The following is a 25705-nucleotide window of genomic DNA, read 5'->3' as shown; positions in this document are numbered from 1 at the left end:
TCTGTTATTAAGAATGACACTGTTACCGCTACGAGGATGGGGGTGGAATATGTTTCTGTTATTAAGAATGACACTGTTACCGCTACGAGGATGGGGGTGGAATATGTTTCTGTTATTAAGAATGACACTGTTACCGCTACGAGGATGGGGGTGGAATATGTTTCTGTTATTAAGAATGACACTGTTACCGCTACGAGGATGGGGGTGGAATATGTTTCTGTTATTAAGAATGACACTGTTACCGCTACGAGGATGGGGGTGGAATATGTTTCTGTTATTAAGAATGACACTGTTACCGCTACGAGGATGGAGGTGGAATATGTTTCTGTTATTAAGAATGACACTGTTACCGCTACGAGGATGGGGGTGGAATATGTTTCTGTTATTAAGAATGACACTGTTACCGCTACGAGGATGGGGGTGGAATATGTTTCTGTTATTAAGAATGACACTGTTACCGCTACGAGGATGGAGGTGGAATATGTTTCTGTTATTAAGAATGACACTGTTACCGCTACGAGGATGGGGGTGGAATATGTTTCTGTTATTAAGAATGACACTGTTACCGCTACGAGGATGGAGGTGGAATATGTTTCTGTTATTAAGAATGACACTGTTACCGCTACGAGGATGGGGGTGGAATATGTTTCTGTTATTAAGAATGACACTGTTACCGCTACGAGGATGGGGGTGGAATATGTTTCTGTTATTAAGAATGACACTGTTACTGCTACGAGGATGGGGGTGGAATATGTTTCTGTTATTAAGAATGACACTGTTACCGCTATGAGGATGGGGGTGGAATATGTTTCTGTTATTAAGAATGACACTGTTACCGCTACGAGGATGGGGGTGGAATATGTTTCTGTTATTAAGAATGACACTGTTACCGCTACGAGGATGGAGGTGGAATATGTTTCTGTTATTAAGAATGACACTGTTACCGCTACGAGGATGGGGGTGGAATATGTTTCTGTTATTAAGAATGACACTGTTACCGCTACAAGGATGGAGGTGGAATATGTTTCTGTTATTAAGAATGACACTGTTACTGCTACGAGGATGGGGGTGGAATATGTTTCTGTTATTAAGAATGACACTGTTACCGCTACGAGGATGGGGGTGGAATATGTTTCTGTTATTAAGAATGACACTGTTACCGCTACGAGGATGGGGGTGGAATATGTTTCTGTTATTAAGAATGACACTGTTACCGCTACGAGGATGGAGGTGGAATATGTTTCTGTTATTAAGAATGACACTGTTACCGCTACGAGGATGGGGGTGGAATATGTTTCTGTTATTAAGAATGACACTGTTACCGCTACGAGGATGGGGGTGGAATATGTTTCTGTTATTAAGAATGACACTGTTACCGCTACGAGGATGGGGGTGGAATATGTTTCTGTTATTAAGAATGACACTGTTACTGCTACTAGGATGGGGGTGGAATATGTTTCTGTTATTAAGAATGACACTGTTACCGCTACGAGGATGGAGGTGGAATATGTTTCTGTTATTAAGAATGACACTGTTACCGCTACGAGGATGGAGGTGGAATATGTTTCTGTTATTAAGAATGACACTGTTACCGCTACGAGGATGGGGGTGGAATATGTTTCTGTTATTAAGAATGACACTGTTACCGCTACGAGGATGGGGGTGGAATATGTTTCTGTTATTAAGAATGACACTGTTACCGCTACGAGGATGGAGGTGGAATATGTTTCTGTTATTAAGAATGACACTGTTACCGCTACGAGGATGGGGGTGGAATATGTTTCTGTTATTAAGAATGACACTGTTACCGCTACGAGGATGGAGGTGGAATATGTTTCTGTTATTAAGAATGACACTGTTACCGCTACGAGGATGGGGGTGGAATATGTTTCTGTTATTAAGAATGACACTGTTACCGCTACGAGGATGGGGGTGGAATATGTTTCTGTTATTAAGAATGACACTGTTACCGCTACGAGGATGGGGGTGGAATATGTTTCTGTTATTAAGAATGACACTGTTACCGCTACGAGGATGGGGGTGGAATATGTTTCTGTTATTAAGAATGACACTGTTACTGCTACGAGGATGGGGGTGGAATATGTTTCTGTTATTAAGAATGACACTGTTACCGCTACGAGGATGGGGGTGGAATATGTTTCTGTTATTAAGAATGACACTGTTACCGCTACGAGGATGGGGGTGGAATATGTTTCTGTTATTAAGAATGACACTGTTACCGCTACGAGGATGGGGGTGGAATATGTTTCTGTTATTAAGAATGACACTGTTACCGCTACGAGGATGGGGGTGGAATATGTTTCTGTTATTAAGAATGACACTGTTACCGCTACGAGGATGGAGGTGGAATATGTTTCTGTTATTAAGAATGACACTGTTACCGCTACGAGGATGGGGGTGGAATATGTTTCTGTTATTAAGAATGACACTGTTACCGCTACGAGGATGGGGGTGGAATATGTTTCTGTTATTAAGAATGACACTGTTACCGCTACGAGGATGGGGGTGGAATATGTTTCTGTTATTAAGAATGACACTGTTACCGCTACGAGGATGGGGGTGGAATATGTTTCTGTTATTAAGAATGACACTGTTACCGCTACGAGGATGGGGGTGGAATATGTTTCTGTTATTAAGAATGACACTGTTACCGCTACGAGGATGGGGGTGGAATATGTTTCTGTTATTAAGAATGACACTGTTACTGCTACGAGGATGGGGGTGGAATATGTTTCTGTTATTAAGAATGACACTGTTACCGCTACGAGGATGGGGGTGGAATATGTTTCTGTTATTAAGAATGACACTGTTACCGCTACGAGGATGGGGGTGGAATATGTTTCTGTTATTAAGAATGACACTGTTACCGCTACGAGGATGGAGGTGGAATATGTTTCTGTTATTAAGAATGACACTGTTACCGCTACGAGGATGGGGGTGGAATATGTTTCTGTTATTAAGAATGACACTGTTACTGCTACGAGGATGGGGGTGGAATATGTTTCTGTTATTAAGAATGACACTGTTACCGCTACGAGGATGGAGGTGGAATATGTTTCTGTTATTAAGAATGACACTGTTACCGCTACGAGGATGGAGGTGGAATATGTTTCTGTTATTAAGAATGACACTGTTACCGCTACGAGGATGGGGGTGGAATATGTTTCTGTTATTAAGAATGACACTGTTACCGCTACGAGGATGGAGGTGGAATATGTTTCTGTTATTAAGAATGACACTGTTACCGCTACGAGGATGGAGGTGGAATATGTTTCTGTTATTAAGAATGACACTGTTACTGCTACTAGGATGGGGGTGGACTATGTTTCTGTTATTAAGAATGACACTGTTACCGCTACGAGGATGGGGGTGGAATATGTTTCTGTTATTAAGAATGACACTGTTACCGCTACGAGGATGGGGGTGGAATATGTTTCTGTTATTAAGAATGACACTGTTACCGCTACGAGGATGGGGGTGGAATATGTTTCTGTTATTAAGAATGACACTGTTACCGCTACGAGGATGGGGGTGGAATATGTTTCTGTTATTAAGAATGACACTGTTACCGCTACTAGGATGGGGGTGGAATATGTTTCTGTTATTAAGAATGACACTGTTACCGCTACGAGGATGGAGGTGGAATATGTTTCTGTTATTAAGAATGACACTGTTACCGCTACGAGGATGGGGGTGGAATATGTTTCTGTTATTAAGAATGACACTGTTACCGCTACGAGGATGGAGGTGGAATATGTTTCTGTTATTAAGAATGACACTGTTACCGCTACGAGGATGGGGGTGGAATATGTTTCTGTTATTAAGAATGACACTGTTACCGCTACGAGGATGGGGGTGGAATATGTTTCTGTTATTAAGAATGACACTGTTACCGCTACGAGGATGGGGGTGGAATATGTTTCTGTTATTAAGAATGACACTGTTACCGCTACGAGGATGGAGGTGGAATATGTTTCTGTTATTAAGAATGACACTGTTACCGCTACGAGGATGGGGGTGGAATATGTTTCTGTTATTAAGAATGACACTGTTACCGCTACGAGGATGGGGGTGGAATATGTTTCTGTTATTAAGAATGACACTGTTACCGCTACGAGGATGGAGGTGGAATATGTTTCTGTTATTAAGAATGACACTGTTACCGCTACGAGGATGGGGGTGGAATATGTTTCTGTTATTAAGAATGACACTGTTACCGCTACGAGGATGGGGGTGGAATATGTTTCTGTTATTAAGAATGACACTGTTACCGCTACGAGGATGGGGGTGGAATATGTTTCTGTTATTAAGAATGACACTGTTACCGCTACGAGGATGGAGGTGGAATATGTTTCTGTTATTAAGAATGACACTGTTACCGCTACGAGGATGGGGGTGGAATATGTTTCTGTTATTAAGAATGACACTGTTACCGCTACGAGGATGGAGGTGGAATATGTTTCTGTTATTAAGAATGACACTGTTACCGCTACGAGGATGGGGGTGGAATATGTTTCTGTTATTAAGAATGACACTGTTACCGCTACGAGGATGGGGGTGGAATATGTTTCTGTTATTAAGAATGACACTGTTACCGCTACGAGGATGGAGGTGGAATATGTTTCTGTTATTAAGAATGACACTGTTACCGCTACGAGGATGGAGGTGGAATATGTTTCTGTTATTAAGAATGACACTGTTACCGCTACGAGGATGGGGGTGGAATATGTTTCTGTTATTAAGAATGACACTGTTACTGCTACGAGGATGGAGGTGGAATATGTTTCTGTTATTAAGAATGACACTGTTACCGCTACGAGGATGGGGGTGGAATATGTTTCTGTTATTAAGAATGACACTGTTACCGCTACGAGGATGGGGGTGGAATATGTTTCTGTTATTAAGAATGACACTGTTACCGCTACGAGGATGGGGGTGGAATATGTTTCTGTTATTAAGAATGACACTGTTACCGCTACGAGGATGGGGGTGGAATATGTTTCTGTTATTAAGAATGACACTGTTACCGCTACGAGGATGGAGGTGGAATATGTTTCTGTTATTAAGAATGACACTGTTACCGCTACGAGGATGGGGGTGGAATATGTTTCTGTTATTAAGAATGACACTGTTACTGCTACGAGGATGGGGGTGGAATATGTTTCTGTTATTAAGAATGACACTGTTACCGCTACGAGGATGGGGGTGGAATATGTTTCTGTTATTAAGAATGACACTGTTACTGCTACGAGGATGGAGGTGGAATATGTTTCTGTTATTAAGATGGAGGTTGTGAAGCAGAGGTATCACTGGTACTATTAAGATGGAGGTTGTGAAGCAGAGGTATCACTGGTACTATTAAGATGGAGGTTGTGAAGCAGAGGTATCACTGGTACTATTAAGATGGAGGTTGAAACACTCGTTTCTCGTTTCATGCCTTTTCTATTTTCAACTCTCCTTTTGTAAGGACACCATATTTTCATTTGCCCCTATTTTTGTATATCAATTACATTTTAATTTGCCATCTGCGAATCCAATCCAATCTGTTCCAGTGTCAGTTCCAGCAACATCTGAACGATCAACTGACATCATGAGTCACTATTAATAACACAACAACAGATGAGAGAATAAGGCCTGGTACTAAAGTGTGATGTATTTATGAATCCGTGTGTGATTTGTGTCCCCAGATGAGACAGGTGCCACAGACGCGGTTGTGGACCACAGTTATGTGAAGAAGAAGCTGGAACATGGCCTCACTCGAATCTGGCAGGTCTGAACACAAGCTTTCTTTCATTTCTACCCTCTCTCATTCTCTCTCTTTTCCATTCATCTCTCATCTCTCTCGCTCTTTTCCATTCATCTCTCATCTCTTTCTCCCTCTTCCCATATCTCTCTCTAACAAGTATTCTGCTCCCCTTGTCCCTTCAGGAAGTCCAGCTGAAAGTGAAAGCTTATCTGCTTGGGACAGACATGTCCAACTTCAAATACGAGGACTTCATTGTGGTCCTGGATGTTATCAGCAGGTATATAGAATGAAATAGAATTGGGTACACTCAATATGAATGCCGGCCCACCCATCATGGAACATTGACTTGAATGGGGATCCCCGTTCTAGTAATTCTATTTCTAGGACCACATCCTCATTAGCAGTGATTGGTTTGAACGAGGTGGACCGAAAGCCTAAACCCTCCGCCTTGCCCCCTAGTCCATGCGAAACCCCTTGTTTTAAAAGAACCACAACCAGAGCGGAGAGGGAGTTACGTGGGCATAAATTAATCTGCTTGTTCCGCCAACAGAACAAAGTTGTAGTTTGGCTCTTTACAAGCTTGTCAATTAAGGAATCGGGTTTCTGGGTCGGCTGTGTCCTTACGGGCCAGTGGGGAGAGAGAATAGGAGTTCCTCTGGGATCCGTCTCTGGGCCACATGGCTGTGAAGTAACTCTATGGGGTTCATTGAACTATTCAGAAGCTGCTGACATATGCTTTTCCTTTCCCCTCCTCGCTTTTGTGTTCTTTCCATCTAATTTTGTATTGCTTCTCATTTTTATCTCTTTCCCCCTCTACCTATTTTCTCCCTCTCTTCCCCCTCTCTCTTTCTCTCCCTCTCTTCCCCCTCTAACTCTTTCTCTCCCTCTCTACCATCCCTCTCTTCCCCCTCTAACTCTTTCTCTCCCTCTCTACCATCCCTCTCTTCCCCCCTCTCTCTTTCTCTCCCTCTCTTCCCCCTCTAATTATTTCTCTCCCTCTCTACCATCCCTCTCTACCCCCTCTAACTCTTTCTCTCCCTCTCTCTCTCTACCATCCCTCTTTTCCCCCCTATCTCTTTCTCTCCCTCTCTACCCCCCCTCTCTCTTTCTCTCTACCCCCCCTCTCTCTTTCTCTCTACCCTCTCTTTTTCTTTCCCTCCCCCTCCCCTCTCAGGCTGATGCAAGTGGGGGAAGAGTTATGTGGCAGTAAGTTGCTACAGGAGTCCATTAAACGTCAAAGTGTCAACTACTTCAAGAACTATCACAGGTGAGGCACCTCGCCCCTAGCTAGCGAATGTTTGACAAAGTTATATGAATGTTTCCCTGTTTGAACACAGGTCTGATTACATAATTATTTTTCTCCCCAACAGTGGGGGAAAAAAGTATTTAGTCAGCCACCAATTGTGCAAGTTCTCCCACTTAAAAAGATGAGAGAGGCCTGTAATTTTCATCATAGGTACACTTCAACCATGACAGAAAAAAATGAGGAAAAAAATCCAGAAAATCACATTGTAGGATTTTTTATGAATTTATTAGCAAATTATGGTGGAAAATAAGTATTTGGTCAATAACAAAAGTTTATCTCAATACTTTGTTATATACCCTTTGTTGGCAATGACAGAGGTCAAACGTTTTCTGTAAGTCTTCATAAGGTTTTCACACACTGTTGCTGGTATTTTGGCCCATTCCTATATATATATATATATGTGTGTGTTTGGGGTCACTTAGAAATGTCCTTATTTTTTAAAGAAAAGCTATTTTTTTGTCCATTAAAATAACATCAAATTGATCAGAAATACAGTCTAGACATTGTTAATGTTGTAAATGACTATTGTAGCTTGAACCGGCTGATTTTTAATGGAATATCTACATAGGCGTACAGAGGCCCATTATCAGCAACCATCACTCCTGTGTTCCAATGGTACGTTGTGTTAGCTAATCCAAGTCTATCATTTTAAAAGGCTAATTAATCATTAGAAAACCCTTTTGCAATTCTGTTAGCACAGCTGAAAACTGTTGTCTGATTAAGGAAGCAATAAACTGGCTTTCTTTAGACTGTTGAGTATCTGGAGCATCAGCATTTGTGGGTTCGATTGCAGGCTCACAATGGCCAGAAACAAAGACCTTTCTTCTGAAACTCGCCAGTCTATTCTTGTTCTGTGAAATGAAGGCTATTCCATGTGAGAAATTGCCAAGAAACTGAAGATCTCGTACAAGGCTGTGTACTACTCACTCACAGAACATAACACAGCAAACTGTCTCTAACCAGATAAGAAAGAGGAGTGGGAGGCCCCGGTGTGCAACTGAGCAAGAGGACATTACAAGTACATTAGTGTTTTTTGGTTACTACATGATTCCATATGTGTTATTTCTTAGTTTTGATGTCTTCACTATTATTCTACAATGTATAAAATAGTTAAAATAAATAAAAACCTATGAATGAGTAGTTGTGTCCAAACTTTTGACTGGTATTGTATATTGCCCCCCCCCCCCCCCCCGGGCTTAGCGGAGGATATGACATTGTAGCTACTTTTTCTGTCCCCTAATAACTTAGAATGATTCAAGAGATGCTTCTAGATATCGGGTATGTCTTGTGCACTGACGGCACTCCCCGTCCACTGTGTGTGCTTGAATACCAAGTCTCTGAATACAAAAGGTGTTACATGACTGACTTATCTGGCACACTGTTTTTCTAACATAACACCTCGTAATAATCCCTGTAACTGGTCGCTGTTGTTACTTATGTTGTTCCATGTATTCAAACACCTGTAAGCTGTGGGACCAGGACTCTGTCATGTTTGATGTTTACACTGACATTTCGTTTGGATGAATTGGTATTGACCCCCAAGAGAGAGGCGTCAGGTGGGGGGTCTCACAAGCAGGGGGAGGTTGGGGGGGGGATGTCTGGTGCCTCGATGATCACAGCAGAGTATTGACTGCCCTTTCTCCCTCTACAAACTGCCCTCCGTGCCCACTGTGGCATTTCCCCGCTCTGTTTGAGTCCATGCATTTCATCTAAAACAGGAGCCCTTGTGCTAGAAAGTAAATGGCAACGGGTCGTTAATCGGCAAACGCTGACTACTTCTCTCTTCTTCTTGTCTCTTTCTCTTTCTTTTCTTTGTTTTTCATCTTTCTTTCTTTTGTTCTTTGTTTTCTCTTCATCCCTCTCTTTCTCTCTACCCGCCCAGGACACACCTGGAGGAGTTGCGGATGATTCTGGAGAACGAGACGTGGGATTGGTGTCCTGTCAACTCTGACTTCAACATCACTCAGCTCCACGTGAGTAAGACAGTTAAGACCCCCCAGAGCCAGGGAGAAGGATTCAGAGAAGTGATGTGACATTTAGTCATCATGTGTCATCTGTCACTCATCGTAGGCATGGCATTTACATATGTGTATGAATATGAAATGTAGTGGCCCTAGTTGTCAGCAGGAGTTCCAGTTAAAACTGTATATGTACAATGCCCCTGGACTAAATGATTTATTATCATATTAAAACACTATAAAGGGATCTGGACTGATAGAAATCCATCTAAGAGTAGTTCAACAGGTAGTGTAGATGTTGGTTCCTGAAACCCTGTATGAAAATGCACACTGTTTACTTGGCTGACATCAAGATAAAAACCTTCAATCGCGGAATTCCAAAAAAAGCAGCTTTCTTCCTTCATTACCAGCAGACATCAGGGAGGCTTAGGGATAGTTCACCTGAATGACAAGATGACACATTGGTTTCCTTACCCTGTAAGAAGTATATGGGACCGATATTAGCATTTTTTGCGCATCATGTCCAAATCATCCAAAAGTATCTATCATTGATTTTGAAGATCAACAAAGTCACTTATAGATGTTTTGAACATTATGCTAGAAAAATGCTAATATGTGACCGACCGCCTTGATTCGGTCTTATGTAGCAACATTTTAAATTGTGTTTTTTACATCGGATAAAAGTTTATTGACACATGCAGAGGATACAGATGGTGTGAACGGTACAGCGATAGTACATTTCAATTACAGTCAATTTAGGAAATAGAAAAAAATGTAAATGAGGAAAAAAAATGAATTGAAATGGAATTGAACCCAACCCTGATGTGTATACATGCATGTATGAATATGTAGCCTAACCAATGCTTGTGTACAGTATTCCTGATTCTTTCTATCCTTGATATGCAAGCGTATTGAGGTCGTAAACAATGCATTTTTTGGTTTTTATGTACAGAGAAAATCTGTATAGACAACTTGTTCTATAATGTCATCTACATGTTTAATCATGCAGCATTAGCAGGAAGGTTTATGGGATTGTTTTAACATCCATGCCGCTCCAATTAGCTCACGTACGGTTTAGGATTCATTCATTCTGTAAGCAACATCTGAGGACAAAAGTACCATATGAATAATGCAGTGAGTGATATTGCCAGCCTCCTACCAGTTACCCTCAGGGAAGCCAGGGTCCCGCTATAATCTCCTCATGAAAGATTAATGGCTTGGAATCTAACAAACAAAATAAGGAAGTGGTAGGCAGAGTTCTAGCTGGGGATTCTCTGTGGTGTGACTTATTTACAGGCAGGCAACTGGTTCATGCCTCTGTTCTGCCACTGGCAAAGGTGACGCTCGGCCTCGGGTTTAGTTTTTTTAGTCCGATATCGTCTCTGCCCAAGGCATATTTACCTCCATTACTTCTCTATTGCAAACTTGTGGATTGGATCAGCCTGTAGTTGACCATATAGCCAACTCCTTGGCATTAGGCACATTTGTGACTCTGGTTTATCATTTGAGGTGCATGCCAAAGATTTATGTGAACGATTCAAAACAAGAGGGTATAAAGAAGAATTATTGGACAATTGCCTTAAGAGAGTAAGACAAACGGAGTGGAATGCATTATTGCAAACACTCGTTAAAGGAATCCCTCTCCCACCTCTGCAACGTTGGTGTCCACATACAGTCCTATTTCAAGGCTGATCGAGGAAGAGATTAATAGACATTAGCACATATTACACAGCGACCCCAGATTTGTTAAAGCATTTGAATCCTCCCCGATCATTCCTGATGGTAATTTCCCGTGTCACAACTGTGTCCACTGTTATGCCATGATCAAAGGGTACTCTCTTATCCGTCCCCATTCGGGTAAGAGGATAAAGTTTGGTGCTAGAATAACATGCATCACAAAATATGTTGTATATCTCCTTTAAGTGTTCCTGTAACTTTGATTATGTGGGTTAGACCAAACGTGAACTTAAGACAAGGATATGTGAGCAGAAGAGCTCTATTCACAACCATGATCAAAAATATCCATATATGAGAGGGATAAATTATTTCTCCAGACATATTGGATAGACCGCTTGGGCATTTAATTTTTTAATTTTTTGTAGTAGGTATATAGGCCAAACATTTAGGTAATGACATCATAATGCATTTGTATTGTGTGTCTGTCTTTATTAGAGTTCACTTTTCCCCCGCAGCTTTTTCTGCTGCGTTCTCAATACTGACTGGGAATTTATAATGATGCCCACCTGTGAGGTCTTGTTGCCGTGACATTGACTGCCATTGCCTTGCAAGCTGAAGAAGGGCTCATACCCCAAAACGTTTGTGCGGCAATAAAAATGTCAATTTCAGTTTATTTACCGTAATGCAGTTTTATTTCTGTTCTTTGGATTATATATGAGGATCCAGCCCCCAATTTTAAGTTTGTATGAGGTGGAGTTGAGCACATTTTTTCATTAGCCTGTCCCATTTGAAGTATACCTAGTGTTCCTTTGATGTCTTTTTTCTTTTGATTTCATCAATGAATGCTATGTCGTAAAGCCACACCAAGGAGGATAACTATAACATGAACCATAAATAATACGTAACTATAAACTTTGGCGAGCATCCACACCAGCGGACTGTTTATCGTTCTGCAGTACACCTGTCAATCAACTAATCAACGCATCCTACTTCACACTGTAGGCCTATTAATAATGTGGTAACACAGACCATTCGGTGCTTCATAGTGACAACTGCAAATAATACAGTGCTTTCAGAAAGTATTCACACCCCTTGACTTTTTCCACATTTTGTTGTATTACAGCTTGAATTTAAAATGTATTAAATTGAGATGTTGTGTCACCGGCCTACACACAATATGCCATAATGTCAAAGTGGTATTATGTTTTTAGATTATTTTTTTTTTACATATTAATTCAAAAGGAAAAGCTGAAATGTCTTGAGTCTAAGTATTCAACCCCTTTGTTATGTCAAGCCTAAATAAGTTAACATAATAAGTTGCATGAACTCACTCTGTGTGCAATAATAGTGTTTAACATGATTTTTGAATGACTACCTCATCGCTGTACCCTACACATACAATTATCTGTAAGGTCACTCAGTCGAGCAGTGAATTTCAAAGAGATTCAACCACAACTGGTCACCCCCAAAACCAATTATTTATTTGGCCGCCTCTCCTTCCAGTTCTCTGCTGCCAATGACTGGAACGAACTACAAAAATCTCTGAAACTGGAAACACTTATCTCCCTGACTAGCTTTAAGCACCAACTGTCAGAGCAGCTCACATATTACTGCACCTGTACAAAGCCCACCTATAATTTAGCCCAAACAACTACCTCTTTCCCTACTGTATTTATTTATTTATTTTGCTCCTTTGCACCCCATTATTTTTATTTCTACTTTGCACATTCTTCCAGTGCAAATCTACCATTCCAGTGTTTTACTTGCTATATTGTATTTACTTTGCCACCATGGCCTTTGTTTTGCCTTTACCTCCCTTATCTCACCTCATTTGCTCACATCGTATATAGACTTGTTTATACTGTATTATTGACTGTATGTTTGTTTTACTCCATGTGTAACTCTGTGTCGTTGTATGTGTCGAACTGCTTTGCTTTATCTTGGCCAGGTCGCAAATGTAAATGAAAACTTGTTCTCAACTTGCCTACCTGGTTAAATAAAGGTGAAATAAAAAATAAATAAAACAAAGACCATGGATGTTTTCAAATGCCTCGCAAAGAAGGGCACCTATTGAATATCCCTTTGAGCATGGTGAAGTTATTCATAACACTTCAGATGGTGTATCAATAACCCACTCACTACAAAGATACCTGCGTCCTTCCTAATTCAGTTGCCGGAGAGGAAGGAAACCGCTCAGGGATTTCATCAGGCAAATGGTGATTTTAAAACACTTACAGAGTTTAATGGTTGTGATAAGAGAAAACTGAGGATGGATCAACAACATTGTAGTTACTCCACAATACTACCTAATTGACAAAGTGAAAAGAAGGAAGCCTTTACAGAATACAATTATTCCATAATATGCATCCTGATTGCAGTAAGGCGCTAAAGTAAAAAAATGTGGAAAATAAATTAACTTTATGTCCTGAATACAAAGTATAATGTTTGAGTCAAACACAACACATCACTATGTACCACTCTTCATATTTTCAAGCATGGTGGTGGCTGCATCATGTTATGGGTATGCTTGTCATCGGCAAGAACTAGGAAGTTTTTTTTTTTTATTAAAAATAAACAGAATATAGCTAAGCACAGGCAAAATCCTAGAGGAAAACCTGGTTCAGTCTGCTTTCCAACAGAAACTGGGGGACAAATTCACCTTTCAGCAAATCAAATTCTATCGGTCACATACACATGGTTAGCAGATGTTAATGCGAGTGTAGCGAAATGCTTGTGCTTCTAGTTCCGACCGTGCAGTAGTATCTAACGAGTAATCTAACAATTTCACAACAACTACCTTATACACACACAAGTGTAACGGAATTAATAAGAATATGTACATGTAAATATATGGATGAGCGATGGCCGAACGACATAGGCAAGATGCAGTAGATGGTATAGAATACAGTATATACATATGAGATGAGTAATGTAGAGTATGTAAACATCATATAAAGTGGCATTGTTTAAAGTGACTAGTGATACATTTATTACATCCAATGTTTAATTATTAAAGTGGCTAGAGATTTGAGTCAGTATGTTGGCAGCAGCCACTCAGTATGTTGGCAGCAGCCATGTTAGTGATGGCTGTTTAACAGTCTGATGGACTTGAGATAGAAGCTGTTTTTCAGTCTCTCGGTCCCAGCTTTGATGCACCTGTACTGACTTCGCCTTCTAAATGATAGAGGGGTGATCAAGCAGTGGCTCGGGTGGTTGTTGTCCTTGATGATCCTTTTGGCCATCCTGTGACATCGGATGGTGTAGGAGTCCTGGAGGGCAGGTAGTTTGCCCCCAGTGATGCGTTGTGCAGACCTCACTACCCTCTGGAGAGCCTTACGGTTGTGGGCGGAGCAGTTGCCATAACAGGCGGGCATACAACCCGACAGGATGCTCTCGATTGTGCATCTGTAAAAGTTTGAGTGTTTTTGGTGACAAGACAAATTTCTTCAGCCTCCTGAGGTTGAAGAGGCGCTGTTGTGCTTTCTTCACCACGCACTCTGTGTGGGTGGACCATTTCAGTTTGTCCGTGATGTGTACGCTGTGGAACTTAAAACTTACTACCCTCTCCACTACTGTCCTATCGATGTGGATAGGGGGCTGCTCCCTCTGCTGTTTCCTGAAGTCCACGATCATCTCCTTTGTTTTGTTGACGTTGAGTGTGAGGTTATTTTCCTGACACAACACTCCGAGGGCCCTCACCTCCTCCCTGTAGGCCGTCTCGTCGTTGTTGGTAATCAAGCCTACCACTGTAGTGTCGTCTGCAGACTTGTGAGTTGGATGCGTGCATGGCCACGCAGTCATGGGTGAACAGAGAGTACAGGAGAGGGCTGAGAACGCACCCTTGTGGGGCCCCAGTGTTGCGGATCGGGGTGGCGATGTTGTTTCCTACCCTCAAAACCTGGGGTCGGCCCGTCAGAAAGTCTATCACCCAGTTGCACAGGGCGGGGTCGAGACCCAGGATCCCGAGCTTAACGACGAGTTTGAAGGGTACTATGGTGTTGAATGCTGATCTGTAATCGATGAACAGCATTCTTACATAGGTATTCCTCCTGTCAAGATGACTTAGGGCAGTGTGCAGTGGGATTGCTATTGCTTCGTCTGTGGACCTATTGGGGCGGTAAGCTAATTGGAAGATAGGGTGGAGGTGATATGATCCTTGACTAGTCTCTCAAAACACTTCATGATGACGGAAGTGAGTGCTTACTGGGCGATAGTCATTTACCTCAGATCGAAGCAATCTTGATGCATGGAATCAGATTGGTCGGTCCAGCGTTGAACAGTCCTGAGCACGGGTGTTTCCTGTTTCAGTTTCTGTCTATATGCTGGGGGCCACAAATTGGAGTCGTGATCAGATTTGCCGAAAGGAGGGCGAGGGAGGGCTTTGTATGCATCACAGAAGTTCCAGAATGCTGCTTACCCGGGTCACGCATTCGATATGCTGATAAAATTTAGGGAGCCTTGTTTTCAGATTAGCTTTGTTAAAATCCCCAGCTATAATAATTGCAGCCTCAGGATATGTGGTTTCCAGTTTGCATAGAGTCCGTTGAAGTTCTTTCAGGGCCGTCGAGGTGTCTGCTTGGGGGGGATATACACGGCTGTGACTATAATCGAAGAGAATTCTCTTGGTAGATAATGCTGTTGGCATTTGTTTGTAAGGAATTCTAGGTCAGGTGAACAAAAGGACTTGAGTTCCTGTATGTTGTTATGCTCACACCATGACTCGTTAATCATAAGGTATACACCCCCACTCTTCTTCTTACCAGAGAGATGTTTGTTTCTGTCAGCGCGATGCATGAATAAACCAGGTGGCTGTACCGACTCTGATAACGTATCACGAGTGAGCCATGTTTCCGTGAAACGGAGAATGTTACAATCTCTGATGTCTCTGTGGAAGGCAACCCTTGCTCGAATTTCGTCTACCTTGTCAAGAGACTAGACATTGGCAAGTATCATATATTATACTGGGATCCGATATATATTATCCTGGGTGGTGGTCCAAACAGAGGATCCGCTTCGGGAAAGTTGTATTCCTGCTTTTAATGTTGGTAAGTTGACGCTGCTCTTATTATCCAATATTTCTTCCCTGCTGTAGGTAGTAAGACTCAAGATTTCCTGGGGTAACAGTGTAAGAAATAATACATAAAAAAACAAAATACTGCATAGTTTCTTAGGAACGCGAAGCGAGGCGACCATCTCCCACGCCGCCATGTAGCCTGGCCAATGACCTAAAACATAAGGCCAAATATACACTGGAGTTGCTTACCAACTCGAGATTGAATGATCTTGAATGGCCTAGTTACAGTTTTGACTTAAATCGTCTTGAAAATCTATAGCAAGACTTGAAAATGGCTGACTAGCAATGATCAACAACCAACTTGACAGAGCTTGAATAATTTTTAAAAGAAATATGTGCCAATATTGTACAATTAAGTTGTGCAAAGCTTTTAGAGACTTACCTAGAATGACTCACAGCTGTAATCCCTGCCAAAGGTGATTCTAGCATTTACTGACTCAGGGGTGTGAATACTTATGTAAATGAATTATTTCTGTATTTCATTGTCAATAAATTTGCAAAAATATAGATAAACATGTTTTCACTTTGTCATTATGGGTTTAGAGAAAAAATATTGAACCCATTTTGAATTCAGGCTCTGACACAACAATGTGGAATAATTGAAGATGTATGACTACTTTCTGATGCCTCTGTACTTCTGATGGCACTGTACATGTAATGAAAATAATATAGAAACTCCTATTTAAATGTAGCTATTTAACAATAAACGCTGTTTAGCCTGCACATCCTTTAAGTCGTGTGATGGCTTGTCTTGTTGATCAAGTGGTTTGCAAGTGAGTTCCATTTTTCTATTGATTGTTAATTCATTTGGATCTTCATTTTCGCTGTGCTCATATGTCTGTCCTGTGCAACAGTTCATTTGGCCTAGGCTTATTTTACATTTAGCAATTAGCAAGAGAAAACTTAGCTTTTCTCCATGAAAACAATTTCAAAAATACTGTAAATCAAATTGTATTTTGTCACGTGCGCCGAATACAACAGGTGTAGACCTTACAGTGAAGTGCGTACTTACGAGCCCTTAACCAACAATGCAGTTCAAGAAATGGAGAAAATAAAATATTTACTAAGTAAACTAAAGTAAAAAAATGATCAAAATGTCCTGTAGCTTTTGTAGCCCATAGCTTTTCCTGTGATTTCACAAGAAGAGGGTTAGCGGAGAGGCTAGAGATGTGTAGCTGAAGTAAGAACCGAAATGTTAGCTGGATATTAGGCCATACATTAGCTAGATTGTAAGGCTATAAATATTTACCTGTCAAAGTGCAATAAAAAAAAGTTAACAGATTATGAAATTGCAGATCTGTTCGTTCCTCCAGGCTGCGCTCTGCAGTTCCAGACACAGAAAGCTCCACTATCGATTAGGCCTAAGGTTTTAGACTAAAACATTCTACCAAGGCCACAACAACACAGTGTAATGAGGAATGTATTATAGTTATCAAGTCAATACACATTTATTGTCCAGGGCTGAAAGCTGCTGTGATGTAGGCTGATTTGAATAACCACTCGTACGTCCTGTTTTGAATGCTTCATGCCAACATAACTGCATACAGCCTGGTCTGATCATGCAACCATTTGGATCAGTTAGGGTTTACAAGGTCCAGAAAGGTACATTAGCAGGCTACTCTCACTCTCCTTTTAAACTCTGCTATGTTAAATCCGGCAAGCAAAAGCAAGCTGGAATCAGTCCCCTGAATGGCTGTTAGTAGGAAATAAAATGCGGAAAATATGGCCTTCTCATGCGATGGTTGTCGTGGATCATCATTCTCCGAAGTCTTCCTATAATTAATGTGGCAACCAATATGCTCACACATGTCTAGTTATTCAGGCAAGCTTACCTTGCGTTCTGCCTTCTCTCCTCTCCGAGCAGCCTTGCACACCTAGAACCAAGAACGCTTCAATAGAAGGCACTTTTGATTGGTTGTCAATGTTTTATCATCTTGAGGGCCAGGCAGAAAATCGCTCTGAAAGTGATCTAAACGATAGCTCTTGTTATCGTTTTCCGCTGTTTCTGTAGTTATCGTTGTGGTGTGAACGCTCCTGTTCACTTGAATTAGAAAGATTTAATTGGTTTTATTGTTATAGTTATCTTCCTTGGTGGGGACGGCCCTCAATCTAAGGCCTGCGTCCCAAATGGGACCCTATTTCCTATATAGTGCACAACTGTTTTTTTTTTATACATATAGTAACCTAAGATGTCATTTGGGATGCATCCCTGAGTGTATCTCTCCCTCTGCTCTCTCTCCCTGCAGGAGTTTAAGTTCATGGGTCAGTGCCGGTCCCCCTCAGTGTCTCCCAGTAGACAGGTGTTGTCCAGCCAGGACCAGGAAGTCTCTTCAGCCAGGAGGGGAACCTCTTTGAGAGGCACATCGACAACAAGGATGAGGAGACTGAGGACATGCTGGCCTCCAATGGGGTAAGCAGTGGCCATGTTTGAGAGTATCAAATCCGTAATGCATTGAGGGTAAATTGTGAATGACTGACTAATCTACAAATAATAATGAGTAGTTATTTATGACGCAAGGTCATTTGTAGATCAGTCTGCAATGTCGAACCACCCCAGTGCCTCATCCTAGTTCCAGATGTATCACATGTTTCTAGATGCTAGTCCTGTAGCTGGTATGTTGTGTTTGCTGTTTGTCAAGGAGAATGAAGCAGAACGAAGCAGTATGTAAGCACCAGCAACTTTGTTGATAAGGGTGAGTTAAGGTTATTTCAATCAGAAGGTGACATATTCCACAACTCCCTGTCTGCCACACACATTGTCCATTACGCTAGTCCATTACATGCTTTCTAGAGTTCTGTTGCATCTCTCCACCAGAACGTTGTATCACTATCCACTGATCCTTCTTCACAACGCCGGCTGCCATTCCATCAGATCTCACCGAGTATTAACATGAATCCCATTAGTTCCCCCGGTAGCACGTGTCATCACCGTCCGCCACACTGAGTCATTTCAAGTGAGGAAATAAATAGGAGCAGCGAGTAAAGTCGGACATTATCATTTGGGGACGTTACGTGGCTTATAGTCGCCCTAACAGTCACGTCAGAGGTCGTAACAGAGTTTAATGGAGGGGACCGTGTCGGTATGGAGTTTACACCCGCTGCAGTGGTGCTTAACACTTTGATACACTTGACATTTCATTATATTCAATATGAGCCGCTACTGTAATGAAAAGACTACAGTTAAATGGGTTTTGCTTGTGGTCCTTTGGAGAGCTCTGAGTGGTAGCACACTGATATTAATGAAATAATAGGCTTGCTTTTATGGAGTGACAAACTTTTATGGAGATGTGCTTGCATACATGTGGACTGGACTTGTTACATTTCAATGCCAGTGTAAGCTGTATAAGGCTGTAACGGCTTTCTTCCTGGGAGGGAGAGGCGGACCAAAATGCAGCATGGTTTTAGTTCATGTTTTTTTTTTGTAGAAAAACTCAACATGAACATAATACAAAACAATAAATGTGGCAAAACCGAAACAGCGCTATCTGGTGCAACAAACACAAAGACAGGAAACAGCCCTATCTGGTGCAACAAACACAAAGACAGGAAACAGCCCTATCTGGTGCAACAAAGACAGGAAACAGCCCTATCTGGTGCAACAAACACAGGAAACAGCCCTATCTGGTGCAACAAACACAAAGACAGGAAACAACCACCCACAAAACCCCACACAAAACAGGCTACCTAAATATGGTTCCCAATCAGAGACAAATGACTAACACCTGCCTCTGATTGAGAACCATATCAGGCCCAAACACAGAAACAGACAAACTAGACATCCAACATAGAATGCCCACTCAGATCACACCCTGACCAAACAAAACATAGAAACATACAAAGCAAACTATGGTCAGGGTGTGACAAAGGCTATTATTTGTTCAGATTTCATTATCAGTTTGTTTTTGTTCTGCCATTACAATCAACCCGTTGTTTGTTTTTGTCTTCATTTTAATTAATACACCAATGTATCTTGAAAATTAATATTGTATTATCAAAGGGGATTAGTCAAATCCAAAATGGTTCCTTTCTTGTTAACACATTTTCATAACCTCAAGCTTGTATTCAATATGAACTGCTAAAGCTCAGTCGAAGGCAATAAATATTTGTATGATTTAATTATAGGTATCCCCTTTTCTTTTATTCCAGGCTTTATCTGAAAATGTAGCAAATGGAAATACACAATGGACCAAAAATAATTTAATTTTCTCTTCATGGCCCAGCCACATAATTCCAGGGTATATCTGGTGGTCTTTCTCTTCATGGCTCAACAACATAATGCCAGGGTATCGTAGGTGTTTTTGTTCCTGGTAGAGTATTGTAGGTGGTATTGTTCCTGGTAGAGTATCGTAGGTGTTTTTGTTCCTGGTAGAATATCGTAGGTGTTTTTGTTCCTGGTAGAATATCGTAGGTGTTTTTGTTCCTGGTAGAGTATCGTAGGTGTTTTTGTTCCTGGTAGAATATCGTAGGTGTTTTTGTTCCTGGTAGAGTATCGTAGGTGTTTTTGTTCCTGGTAGAATATCGTAGGTGTTTTTGTTCCTGGTAGAATATCGTAGGTGTTTTTGTTCCTGGTAGAATATCGTAGGTGTTTTTGTTCCTGGTAGAATATCGTAGGTGTTTTTGTTCCTGGTAGAGTATCGTAGGTGTTTTTGTTCCTGGTAGAGTATCGTAGGTGGTATTGTTCCTGGTAGAGTATCGTAGGTGTTTTTGTTCCTGGTAGAATATCGTAGGTGTTTTTGTTCCTGGTAGAATATCGTAGGTGTTTTTGTTCCTGGTAGAGTATCGTAGGTGTTTTTGTTCCTGGTAGAGTATCGTAGGTGGTATTGTTCCTGGTAGAGTATTGTAGGTGGTATTGTTCCTGGTAGAATATCGTAGGTGTTTTTGTTCCTGGTAGAGTATCGTAGGTGGTATTGTTCCTGGTAGAGTATTGTAGGTGGTATTGTTCCTGGTAGAATATCGTAGGTGTTTTTGTTCCTGGTAGAGTATCGTAGGTGGTATTGTTCCTGGTAGAGTATTGTAGGTGGTATTGTTCCTGGTAGAATATCGTAGGTGTTTTTGTTCCTGGTAGAGTATTGTAGGTGGTATTGTTCCTGGTAGAATATCGTAGGTGTTTTTGTTCCTGGTAGAATATCGTAGGTGTTTTTGTTCCTGGTAGAGTATCGTAGGTGTTCTTGTTCCTGGTAGAATATCGTAGGTGTTTTTGTTCCTGGTAGAATATCGTAGGTGGTATTGTTCCTGGTAGAGTATTGTAGGTGGTATTGTTCCTCGTAGAGTATTGTAGGTGGTATTGTTCCTGGTAGAGTATCGTAGGTGGTATTGTTCCTCGTAGAGTATTGTAGGTGGTTTTGTTCCTCGTAGAGTATTGTAGGTGGTTTTGTTCCTCGTAGAGTATTGTAGGCGGTATTGTTCCTCGTAGAGTATTGTAGGTGGTATTGTTCCTCGTAGAGTATTGTAGGTGGTATTGTTCCTCGTAGAGTATTGTAGGTGGTATTGTTCCTCGTAGAGTATTGTAGGTGGTATTGTTCCTCGTAGAGTATTGTAGGCGGTATTGTTCCTCGTAGAGTATTGTAGGTGGTATTGTTCCTCGTAGAGTATTGTAGGCGGTATTGTTCCTCGTAGAGTATTGTAGGTGGTATTGTTCCTCATAGAGTATTGCAGGTGGTATTGTTCCTCGTAGAGTATTGTAGGTGGTATTGTTCCTCGTAGAGTATTGTAGGTGGTATTGTTCCTCGTAGAGTATTGTAGGCGGTATTGTTCCTCGTAGAGTATTGTAGGCGGTATTGTTCCTCGTAGAGTATTGTAGGTGGTATTGTTCCTCGTAGAGTATTGTAGGTGGTATTGTTCCTCATAGAGTATTGCAGGTGGTATTGTTCCTCGTAGAGTATTGTAGGTGGTATTGTTCCTCGTAGAGTATTGTAGGTGGTTTTGTTCCTCGTAGAGTATTGTAGGTGGTATTGTTCCTCGTAGAGTATTGTAGGTGGTATTGTTCCTCGTAGAGTATTGTAGGTGGTTTTGTTTCTCGTAGAGTATTGTAGGTGGTATTGTTCCTGGTAGAGTATTGTAGGTGGTATTGTTCCTGGTGGAGTATTCTAGGTGGTGGTTGTCTCACCTAGCTATCTTAAGATAAACACATAAACTGTTAGTGGCTCTGGAAAAGTGTGTCTGCTAGATGACTAAAATGTAAAAATGTGATAAAAGCTTCTAAATCATCAGCAATTATATCTCTTTCTCTGAATGACCATATGATTATTTTCCCCCTCTGCAGTATGAGTCAAATAAGTTAGTCAAGAGTGTGCACCAGGACTACGACAGTGATTAAAGCATCTAAATGATCATGTTGTTAATATACAGTACCAGTCAAAAGTTTGGACACACCTAGTCATTCAAGGTTTTTTCTTTATTTTTACTATTTTCTACATTGTATAATAATAGTCAATACATCAACACTATGAAATTACACATATGGAATCATGTAGTAACCAAAAAAGTGTTAAAACAAATCCAAATATATTTTATATTTGAGTTTCTTCAAAGTAGCCACCCTTTGCCTTGATGACAGCTTTGCACACTCTTGGCATTCTCTCCACCAGCTTCATGAGGAATGCTTTTCCAACAGTCTTGAAGGAGTTCCCACATGCTGAGCATTTATTGGCTGCATTTCCTTCACCCAACTCATCCCAAACCATCTCAATTGGGTTGAGATCGGGTGATTGTAGAGGCCAGTTCATCTGATGCAGCACTCCATCTCTCTCCTTCTTGGTCAAATAGCCCTTACACAGCCTAGAGGTGTGTTTTGGATCATTGTCTTGAAAAACAAATTATAGTCCCATTAAGCGCAAACCAGATGGGATGACGCATCGCTGCAGAATGCTGTGGTAGCCATGCTGATTAAGTGTGCCTTGAATTCTAAATTAATCACAGACAGTGTCACCAGCATAGCAACATCACACCTCCTCCTCCGTGCTTCACGGTGGGAACCACACTTGTGATGCGGAGATCATCCGTTCACCTACTCCGCGTCACACAAAGACACATGTTTCTTAGCCTAAGGAAGTCTCTTCTTATTGGTGTCCTTTAGTAGTGGTTTATTTGCAGCAATTCGACCATCAAGGCCTGATTCATGCATTCTCCTCTGAAAAGTTGATGTTGAGATGTGTCCGTTACTTGAACTCTGAAACATTTATTTGGGCTGCATTCTGAGGCTGGTAACTCTAATGAACTTATCCTCTGCAGCAGAGAAGTAACTCTGGGTCTTCCTTTCCTGTGGCAGTCCTCATTAGAGACAGTTTCATCATAGAGCTTGATGGTTTTTGTGACTGCACTTGAAGAAACGTTCAAAGTTCTTGATATTTTCCATATTGACTAACCTTCATGTCTTAAAATAATGATGGACTGTTGTTTCTCTTTGATTATTTGAGCTGTTCTTGCCATAATATGGACTTGATCTTTTACCAAATAGGGCTATCTTCTGTATATCACCCCTACCTTGTCACAACACAACTGATTGGCTCAAACACATTAAGAAGGAAAGAAATTCCACAAATTTACTTTTAACAAGGCACGTCTGTTAATTGAATTGCATTCCAGGTGACTACCTCGTGAAGCTGTTTGAGAGAATGCCAAGAATGTGCAAAGCTGTCATCAAGGCAAAGGGTGGCTACTTTGAAGCATCTCAAATATAAAATATATTTTGATTTGTTTAACTTTTTTGGTTACTACATGATTCCATATGTTGTTTTTCATAGTTTTGATGTCTTCACTATTATTCTACAATGTAGAAAATTGTAAAAATAAAGAAAAACCCTTGAATGAGTAGGTGTGTCCAAACTTTTGACTGGTACTGTATATAAACCTTTTCTAAATGTCCATATTTGAATGATATTGTTACTGTGTTATTCCCTCTCTGCAGTGTGAGTCAGATAAGCTGGAGAAGAGTGTCTACCAGGACTATGACAGTGACAGTGGCGTCCCCGATGAACTCAAGCAGGACGAGCAGACCAGAGACATCCCTCTCAAGAGGTCAGGTCAAAGGGCACAACGTGATGATGTCATATCCCGGGAGCTCACTGGTCAAGTTCTCACGAGCTATGCTAGTAGTTCATGCGTGATGTACATCTCTATAAGTGGAAAGATACATGCATTATATATATCATTTTGAAAGAATTGTCATTATTTTGTTCTCAGTGTAGTGTTGAAACAGATGCATGAATGAATGACATTTTATTTCCGTGTCAAATCGCCAGTTGGTAACCCATCCCTTATGGGATTAACTGACACATAAACAAACATTACAACAATTCCTTGATAGTTCTTCCGGTGTTCTGGGCACATAAAGTGAAAAAGAAATCAACAGTAAAAATAATACAAAAAATAAATATATACTGTATATATACAGATAAATAAATCCAGAAAAATGAAATGGAAGGCATTTGAACCCAGTCTGGCACAAAGAGAAGATTGAAGTGTAAAACAGGCTTACGCACAATCTATATACATTTGTGCCATTTGCTATATGGGAGCTAAATATTTTTATGATTTAATTATAGGTATCCCCTTTTCTTTTATTCCAGGCTTTATCTGAAAATGTAGCAAACGGAAATACACAATGGACCAAAAATATTTTCATTTTCTCTTCGTGGCCCAGCCACATAATTCCAGGGTATATCTGGTGGTCTTTCTCTTCGTGGCTCAGCAACATAATGGGAGGGTATATCTGGTGGTCTTTCTCTTCGTGGCTCAGCAACATAATGCCAGGGTATATCTGGTGGTCTTTCTCTTCGTGGCTCAACAACATAATGCCAGGGTATATCTGGTGGTCTTTCTCTTCATGTCTCAGCAACATAATGCCAGGCTATATCTGGTGGTCTTTCTCTTCATGGCTCAGCAACATAATTCCAGGGTATATCTGGTGGTCTGTCTCTTCATGGCTCAGAAACATAATGAAAGGGTATATCTGGTGGTCTTCCTCTTCGTGGCTCAGCAACATAATGCCAGGATATATCTGGTGGTCTTTCTCTTCATGGCTCAGCAACATAATTCCAGGATATATCTGGTGGTCTTTCTCTTCATGGCTCAGCCACATAATTCCAGGGTATATCTGGTGGTCTTTCTCTTCATGGCTCAGCAACATAATGCCAGGGTATATCTGGTGGTCTTTCTCTTCATAGCTCAGCAACATAATGCCAGGGTATATCTTGTGGTCTTTCTGGAAAAAGGACCAGTGTATATCGTGGTAGAAAAGGCCATTTAAATGCATGTACTGGCTATATATTTAGAATAGGTGTCTCAAATATATGTTTAGCTCACCCCTACATAACCCATCGAAGTCGGCACAATTTCATCAAGTTCTTTGTCTACATAATGAAACATTTTCTTTTACCCTCCCCTTACTTCATAGCACTCAAATCACATGTTTGATGAACAAAATCATTAGCCCTCTGGTGCAGAAAAGAGGATGAATTACCACACTTAGAGGCTTTTTATCCCCATGTGAAAATGTTCTCAAATCTTCATCTTCTACAGTATTTCATTAAGCTTTCAATGAAGCCAGTTTTTAACAAATCATTGAAATACATTTCCTCCCACTTCCCATTTCTCGACTACTTCACACACACACACACACACACACACACACACACACACACACACACACACACACACACACACACACACACACACACACACACACACACACACACACACACACACACACACACTTCCATTGTTCTCTTGTTAACAGAGAGGAGGGGAGATTCTGCTTAAATCAGTGGGTAGACTATGTACAGTGGGGCAAAAAAGTATTTAGTCAGCCACCAATTTGCAAGTTCTCCTACTTAAAAAGATGAGAGAGGCCTGTAATTTTCATCATAGGTACACTTCAACTATGACAGACAAAATGAGAACAAAAAAATCCAGAAAATCACCTT

The 25705-nt window shown here is 41.0% G+C and overlaps 1 pseudogene across 1 annotated transcript in view; it reads left to right on the top strand.

The window, feature by feature from the left end:
- The window catches only part of LOC110496641 (syndetin-like), a 91113-nt pseudogene that overhangs the window by 59648 nt on the left and 5760 nt on the right, over positions 1-25705 (top strand). The window contains exons 5-10 of the transcript XR_016488602.1: positions 5709-5791; positions 5950-6044; positions 6942-7034; positions 8956-9046; positions 18029-18192; positions 23689-23798. The product of XR_016488602.1 is annotated as a syndetin-like (transcript). The remainder of the gene's footprint in view (positions 1-5708; positions 5792-5949; positions 6045-6941; positions 7035-8955; positions 9047-18028; positions 18193-23688; positions 23799-25705) is intronic.

Source organism: Oncorhynchus mykiss, chromosome 18, assembly GCF_057628025.1.
Source record: "Oncorhynchus mykiss isolate SJ-2025 chromosome 18, ASM5762802v1, whole genome shotgun sequence".
Classification (NCBI taxonomy): Eukaryota; Metazoa; Chordata; class Actinopteri; order Salmoniformes; family Salmonidae; genus Oncorhynchus; species Oncorhynchus mykiss.
The sequence above is the reverse complement of the archived record's forward strand: the minus strand, read 5'-3'. Positions and strand labels throughout refer to the sequence as shown.